Source organism: Mercenaria mercenaria, unplaced genomic scaffold (genome assembly GCF_021730395.1).
Source record: "Mercenaria mercenaria strain notata unplaced genomic scaffold, MADL_Memer_1 contig_4747, whole genome shotgun sequence".
NCBI lineage: Eukaryota > Metazoa > Mollusca > Bivalvia > Venerida > Veneridae > Mercenaria > Mercenaria mercenaria.
Genome location: NW_026462999.1, coordinates 59,590 through 67,144, shown reverse-complemented (window position 1 = coordinate 67,144; position 7,555 = coordinate 59,590). Strand labels below are relative to the sequence as shown.

Sequence of the window (7,555 nt, the reverse complement as noted above, 5' to 3'; positions counted from 1 at the left end):
TAATTAACTTGATAGGAAGTAAGTAGATAGACTGACCACTCATGTACAATGTCTAAAAACTCTAAGCTTGGCCACCAGTAAAGTACGCGAAAATATAACAAAATTATCGAAAACTGCTGATTGTGTGCAAATAGTTCAACAAAAACCCAGGTTTAGTATCTTCGTTGATGATAAAATGGTAACGTTTTTTAATTCATTTTGACGAGTAAGACTGAACTGTGGTTGTACGGAAAAAAAAAAGAATTTCATAGTTGTTGCTTATGTTCAAGGCATAAACAAACAATTGCAGTGTGTAAGAAAAGTTCATGCCGCTAGCAAAATGTAACTTTTTCCATACTGTTCGCTTAAAATACAATTCTAATCCTGGCAAAAAAATGAATATCCTCTCTATTTTTCATAAACTCTTTAACCATGTTATTGTAAATAGTGCGCCAAACGCAAATGATGCCATGTTATGTGACGTTAAACATTATGTTAGTATACATGGTATGTTTGCCTGAAGACGTGTTTCAATACGAAACGCGTTGCAAACTTGAGTTGTCTTCTTTTTTGACCATATGTTACCAATGTAAACAAAATAAAAAAAGCAATGTCTAATATGATAAAAAGCTCATAAGATAATGCGCATTCCAGTACATGTACTTACTTATTGACTCGTTCGCATCTGCCGATGCCATTCTTCTACTTTTGTCCTGAAATAAACGTGCTAAATGATAAAATATACAAAAAGAAACATATGCGGACCTGATTTACTGGTCTGCTTTAAGCATTAAGTATTGCGACATTTCGTAAGAGAACTTGAACACAATTTTCCTGCTGTCTCTAATAACACATGACGTTACGTTCATTGTTGGTGAACATCGGGAATTTGTAAGTTTGTTACACTTCAATGTTTCATGAAATTCGTTTTAGAAATACGGTTGTTTATATTCTTATATCACAAAAAAAATGCAAAACAATCGCCCTGTTACTAAATCTGATCGCATTTACGTTTAATAATTAGCATAAATTTAAATATGACATAGAATAAGAGGAAACATGTAAGATATAACAGAATTTATCAATGCGCATTATTTAACGGCTTGATCAATTCATAAAACTATTTTTTTCTCCAAAAATGAAAACTCGGTGACGTGACGTCAACTATATTTGACGTCATTTCAATCATTTGCTGCTCAAGACTTCTTGTAACAAACCGGAAGCGAAAGACAGATCCAACTTTAAACGTAAGATTTTATTTCTTTCTGCGACCGGATTTGTTATAACTTTTGTATTTTCTTTAACTATTGTATGCTTTCTATAATATTTATTTCGACAAAAGAACATAAATTCTACTTTTGATGTTTTTGTCCTATATTGACTTTGATTTTGGCGTTGAATATATGTATACTTTAATCTAGCCGCGATTTAACACGTGTCAAAAAATGCAAAAAAAATATATAAAATAACGAAGTTGTTACGTGCCAAAATATTTAAAGAAATATTCATGTTTACAAAACTGCGACTACAGTCTGAAAGTACATGCAATTGTCTGCAAATTGACATGCATAAGTCTTACGTTAAATATAAATTGAATTTAACACTTGGAAATTGAAAAATCTAGCCAAAATGTCACAGCCGTGAAATTAATGTAACGTCGACGTTACTTTGGAAAAATAAATAACGTATACATATTACAATTGTATATTGCAATATAATTCACTGTCTGATAACTATTTTCATTTCAATTAAAATTTAAGTTAAACAAGAGCTCGTAGAACACGAAATAGACCCCCCCCCCTCCCCCCCTCACACACACACACACCCCTTGATGCATTCAGTAATTGCACAAGGAACAAAAATGATTTGGTCACTGTACACAAACGTTCTACTGTTCTGGGTCAATGTGACCTTTGACCTTTTGACCTCAAAATCTATAGGGGTCGTCTGCTGGTCATGACCAACGTCCCTATTAAGTTTCGTGATCCTAGGCCCAAGCAGTCTCAAGTTATCGTCCGGAAACCGTTTAACTGTTCCGGGTCACTGTGACCTTGACCTTTGGCCTACTGACCTCAATATCAGTAGGGGTCATCTGCTGTCATGACTAACCTCTCTTTCAACTTTCGTGATCCTAGGCCAAAGTGTTCTTGAGTTATCATCCGTAAACAGTTTAGCTGTTTCGGGTCACTGTGACCTTTGACCTACTGACCTACTTACCTCAAAATCAATAGGGGTCATCCGCTGGTCATGACTAACTTGCCTATCAACCTTCACGATCCTAGTCCTAAGCGTTCTCAAGTTATCGTCCGTAAACAGTTTAACCGTTCCGGGTGACATTGACCTTTGACCTACTGACCTCAAAATCAATAGTGGTCATCTGCTGGTCATGATTAACCTCCCTATTAACTTTGATGATCCTAGGCCCAAGTGTTCTCAAGTTATCGTCCGGAAACAGTTTAACTGTTCCGGATCACTGTGACCTTGACCTTTGACCTACTAACCTCAAAACCAATAGGAGTCATCTGCTGGTCATGACCAACCTCCTTTTCAACTTTCATGATCCTAGGCTGAAGCGTTCTTGAGTTATCATCCGGAAACTTTTTAACTGTTCAGGGTCACTGTGACCTTGACCTTTGACATACTGATCTCAAAACCAATAGGGGTCATCTGCTAGTCATGACCAACCTCCCTATTAACTTTCACGGTCCTGGGACCAAGCATTCTTGAGTTATCAGCCGGAAACGGATTGGTCTACATACCGACAGACCGACAGACCGACATCTTACAGCATGGATTGATATGCAGCGAGCGTTCGACAAAGTCTGGACTGATAAACTCACAGTCAAACTGATGAGGAGTGGAGTAGGAGGTGAAATGCTGAGGTGGATTAAGTCATACCTCTACAACAGGAGAGCAAGAGTCAGCTTAGAACATGCCAGCAGTAAGAAGTTCCTGTTGCGTCATGGTGTCCCTCAAGGCGTAGTCTTATCCCCTACACTTTTCATCAATGATCTGTCGTCTAAACTACTGAAAGGTGTAAAGGGTGCACTCTACGCTGACGATATGGTGTTACTGTACAAGGTAGAACATGCCACAACAGCCACATACAAGATGCAAGAAGCCATCAACAAGCTTTCAGCTTGGCTGAGGAGAAATCGTCCATCACACTATTCTCCCTGTCGTCAAAGCAGAGGGCTAGCAGAATCAAGATGGAAAATACTTCGCTGACTTAAGCAGACGAGGCGACATACCTTGGAGTGACCTTTGACAAACGGCTTACCTGGAGACCCCACAGAAGGGAAGGCCCGTCGGAAGCTTGCCATGATGCGTAAACATGCAGGAACAACATGGGGAGCAAATGAGCACATATACACGACAGTATATCAGGTAACAGTGAGACCACATTAAGAGTATTCAACTGCCGGATCCACTACTGCCAAAACTAACTAACAAGCTCTAGACAAGGTTCAAAACCAAGCATTGCGGATCATGACAGGTGCTGCAAAGTCTACACCAATCTCCTTCATGGAGAAGCTAACAAGTATATAGCCATTGCAAGACAGGAGACATGCAAAGGCCCTGTTTCAAACAGAGTTCTAAGTTTCTCATTTATATATAATGTATGTATATTAATAACAGGTTTTAGAACCATTTTGCTTATAGAAGTACATAAATAATGTACATGAAAACCCAGGGACAAACTGCTACTTATTTGAAAATTTAGCCAAAGAGACTGGCATTTGGCTATTTCATGTGAACTAAATCGAAATACTTAAGGTGATGTCACGTTTTGAATTTCCGGTGAATAACAAAAAAACAAATAATATTCATTTCTTTCCAAAAACCGTTCAGTTGTGATTCAACCAAAAAGTTTCCTTTTAGGCCGGTTATAGTGAAACATATGGTCAAACTAAACCCAACATGAGATATTTAGTATGGAATGAGTACAGATACACAAGATAACACACAGAAAAAAAGTCCTCAAAAATATCACTAAAGGATACTGAGATATCACATCATATTTATTTGGGGGGAAAAGTATTTTCCGATGTCCGTTATCATGCACCATGTGCTATTTTTTCTCTACTTCCGGTAAGAAGTAAACATCGCATTTCGCTGTCAAATTGTTTGGAACACACTCTGTTCGAAGACTACTGGTTATTGTCAAGTGAATCGTGTATGGTAAGTAAAAATATTTATTGACTGAAGTATGTCAAATGTCTGTTACTAGGTGAATGCAATATTAAATTATATAGTTATTTGTTTTGTTTGATTTTTATGAGTTTCCGCGAAGTTTACTACGACAAAGTGTTTTAATCAAAACGTACTGATACACAGACCAGTATGAGATGTAAGTGTTAGTGGTACTCAATATTAGAATTGTCAACGATAGCTTATTCTGAAAAAGGTCTAGTAAAGTTAAATCAGGCACATGGGTTATGCATGGAAAATAGATATACGGAAGCGTGTTTGTGTCGTAAAAAAAGATGTTTAAAATTAATTTTGTAGAAACGAAATTAAATGCATCCATTTTGTATATCTAAGTAGTAGAAGTATATTTCTTTCGAAAATACCGACTATTTTATATGTCATTGTTATAGGATCAATTTTGTTATAGTCAGATCAAAATTTATGATTGCGTTATGCTGTCTGTGGCATAAGTGCTACTAGAAGAAACAAGTTTTTTTTTACTGTTCAAAGTGTTGCTATACTATTTGTCTGGTGTTTACTGGATTTCATCATGAGGTAAAACCCTTGCTCTTTGGATCTGTAACATTTGATTTTTACAAAATTGTTTTAAATGCTTTAATACCAATGCATATAATTTCCTTGTGAAAATTTGTTGATACACCTTACAGTTTAACACTAATCTTTCCATTTTCAGTGCTGAGGAGAATTGTGTTATTTGCGACATGAAAGACGAACGTAAAATAGCAACATTGGGTGAAAAAATGTGTAGATAGTTAATTTCTGCAGCCAGGAATAAAGGTACTCTAATATTATATTCATGCATTTCTGTAGTTTATGCTATTTCCTGGCTTATCTAGCATTGTATATTTATTTAAACATTGAGAAAAATGGAAGCAGAAGAATGCAATCGCGTGTTACTTATTACCAATTTAATTTCAATATTCAATTGTGTAGTGTATCTGTATTGAAAGAAAGGTATTTTCATATCGCCATCTGTTTTTTCTCTGTATCATTGTATCAAAACATTACACGATACTTGTGTGTCATTGTATCTCCTCCTTTGAAACCTAAACATCTTGATATTTGTATATAAAAGAATGAATTATAAAAGGGATCATAATGAGTCTATTTATGTCAACCCTTTTATAAATATAGATTATATAATACTCGCCTATTAATCTTAATGTCAAATCAGTTGACCTTTATGTTTATTACTCTTTTTATAAAATTGCAGGAGAACAAATGTATGTTAGACCTGCGAAAATTGTGTGCTATGAGTGTAGAAAAATTACTGCCACTCGAATCTACTTGGAGATGCAAACGGTACCTCTATAACGTAGCGAAACGGACACATTCATCTGACTTCTTTTCATTTCAAATGCCTGTTCTGTGGTACAGATGCCAAACAAAATGACAAAAAGGAATATGATGATTTCCAAATTTCAGTCAACAATAAAGAAAAATTGGAAGCGAAGTCTTCTGTTGACTCTAATCCGTACATGATCTAACAGCAGTTCAAGTGATGCAAGATATCATCAAAAATGTAGCACACCTTTCAGAACAGGATGTCAAGTTCCGACTCAACATCAAACACCTCAAAATACTGTAAAACGTAGTAAAGGTAGACCAACAAAAGAATCATCTGAAGAGGCATTTTTGAAAACCATGCATTATTTTGAAAACACTGAAAGTGAGCAAATAGCTTAAATTATTAAATGCTCCCAGGCAAGAGTCTTTGTAAATCAACACTCTTAACATGATGACATTGAAACAGCTGGTAGTATATCATTCATAATTATGTTTGTACATTAAACACATTGAGGTACAGAAAATTCATTACGAAGGCAACAAGCACATCGGTAGTAAAGATACAGAGCCTAACTCCTACAGAGGCAACTGCACAGTTTCATAATTTTAGAGTGCACTGCCATTAAAATAGAGACATGGATTGGAAAGGAAACGAACCCTCTTGACTTGGGATGGTACAAACGTGGTGATAAACTTGTTCCTTAGCACAGAGGTTGCCTTATGTCTGGCTGTAGGTGTCATGACATTAACACTTAACTGACTTTCATAATTTTGAGAGAGCAACGAAAAGTTTTTCGAACATACTAACTTTATAATAGAGCATATTTTTACAGTATATCGCATCGCAGAGTTTTGTTCTCACATTTTCGTACATTACGGCTTTGTTTACATTTGTGTACATTTGCTGTTAGCTGAAAATTGTAGTTTAGTATCGATTTTAAAACAGTTCTAACATTTTACTGTAGTGACCTGTTCTATATATACTATAGTACAGTCACTGTTGATCTGGGATTCTTTTCCTGAATGTTTCTTAATATACTGTTGTTATTATAACATTTATTACATTTAGTGCGAGTTTCAAGCAAATAGTTTAAAGATATTGCATGCACGTTTTATTGATGGGTGGACCCGCCCGCTAAGCTCATTGGGAAGAGCACCGATCTACGGATCGCGGGGTCGTGAGTTGGATCCTCGGGCGGGCCGTATGTTCTCCATGACGGCTTGATAAAAGACATTGTGTCTGAAATCATTCATCCTCCACCTCTGATTCATGTGGGGAAGTTTGTAGTTACTTGCGGATAACAGGTTTGTACAGGTACAAAATCCAGGAACACTGGTTAGGTTAACTGCCTGCCGATACATAACTGAAATACTGTTTAAAAACGGCGTTAAATCCAACACAAATGAAATTGATGAGTGGGGTAAATCTATAGTGTAAATTAATGCATTTATTGGTAAATGTCACAACAAAGCTTAGTATCAGCTTTAATTTATGTGATATTTCATATAATCAATGCCTCTGATCGAAGAAACAAACCAACGTATAGGTTTAAACTAATGTATGTTACCTAATGAATGAACCTCTTGATTCGTCTGAATCATTGAATTGCAAGTGGGGTGCCCTTCATAATCTCATTTTTTAAGATTTTCCAATGGGAATTTTTTTGAGGACTTTTTTTCTAAAATGCTCTAATGTTTAAAGATTATAAAACAATAAAAACATTTCATGTTGGAATTTGTTTAACCCTTTGACATAATATGTGGTAATATGACCGGCCTATTTGTCTACCAGAAAGGAACAATTCTTTTATCTTAATATTGAGGTTTGGTACCTTTATAAGAGACAATAAACTAAAACAATAGAAATTCATACGTGACTTCGGTGAGCTCAACAAAGCAATTTCAAGCATAAATATTACTGTGGAATGTAAAGTAAGTTACACACTACAATATCCGACCAAGATACTTACAAAAACAATGCATTTGCAGAATAGAGAGATGAAAATAATTTTGACAGCTCGTGAAAACTAATGACAAATTTTGACAGGTATATGATGACTCCTGACCTAATTAATTT

General features: G+C 35.7%; 1 long non-coding RNA gene across 1 annotated transcript; it reads left to right on the top strand.

Annotated features, from left to right (window-relative positions):
* Positions 1-4,021: 4,021 nt before the first annotated feature.
* LOC128554140 (uncharacterized) lies at positions 4,022-7,250 on the top strand. The gene is made up of 3 exons (XR_008369528.1): positions 4,022-4,161; positions 4,865-4,968; positions 5,405-7,250. It is a non-coding gene; the product is annotated as an uncharacterized LOC128554140 (long non-coding RNA).
* Positions 7,251-7,555: the final 305 nt, after the last annotated feature.